The 816-nt window shown below is 35.9% G+C and overlaps 1 non-coding gene across 1 annotated transcript; it reads left to right on the top strand.

Annotated features, from left to right (window-relative positions):
* LOC142174087 (small nucleolar RNA R71) lies at positions 1-107 on the top strand. The gene has a single exon (XR_012703440.1). It is a non-coding gene; the product is annotated as a small nucleolar RNA R71 (small nucleolar RNA).
* Positions 108-816: the final 709 nt, after the last annotated feature.

The following is an 816-nucleotide window of genomic DNA, read 5'->3' as shown; positions in this document are numbered from 1 at the left end:
ATACCATGATGTGGGCATTTTCTTAATATTACTGCTAATCTTTCCCATGCCTGGTATACAGATTCAGTATCTGTCTGCATAAAATTATTGATTTCTTGCTTCATTTTAATTATTTTTGCAGGTGAAAAATATTTATTAAGAAATTTTTGGGTCATTTGGTCCCATGTTGTAATGGAACCTCTAGGCAGGCTTCGCAACTATGTTTTGGCTTCACCTTTTAATGAAAAAGGAAAAAGTCGCAACCTGATAGCATCTGTTGTAACTCCATTATACCTGCAAGTTTCGACTAATTCAAGAAAATCAATTAGATGGGTGTGAGGATCTTCACTTGCATCTCCAGTAAATTGACATGACTGTTGAATAGTTTGAATCAAGCCTGTGCAAATTTCAAAGTTATTTGCTGCAATTGGTGGTCTCCTCACACTTGATTCTCCTTCAAAATGATCTGGCCTTGCATAATCTCTAAGTATTCTATCATGTCGCGGTGCCACCTCATCAAACTGTTCTTCTACTTGATGTGGTGGAAATTGGTTATTGAGTTCATCGTTCTCCATTTCCTCTGATGAGAAAATTTGAGATCGTGAGGTTTGTTCTTTTCGCAACAAGCGCAAGGATTTTTCAATTTCACGATCGTATTTGACTAGTTCTCTAGAAGAGGAACGGGTCATACACTTTCTGAAATTTCTGCAGAAAAGTTAAAATAATTAGACAATTTAAAAAAAATCTCAAATTAGTAGTAAAATAATTAATATGCATTAGATTTTAGCCAATCCCCGGCAACGGCGCCAAAAATTTGGCGAGTGTCTAGCGTATATA

Source organism: Nicotiana tabacum, chromosome 2 (assembly GCF_000715075.1).
Source record: "Nicotiana tabacum cultivar K326 chromosome 2, ASM71507v2, whole genome shotgun sequence".
NCBI classification, from domain to species: Eukaryota; Viridiplantae; Streptophyta; class Magnoliopsida; order Solanales; family Solanaceae; genus Nicotiana; species Nicotiana tabacum.
Note: the sequence above shows the minus strand (reverse complement) of the source record. Positions and strands in the feature narration are given on the sequence as shown.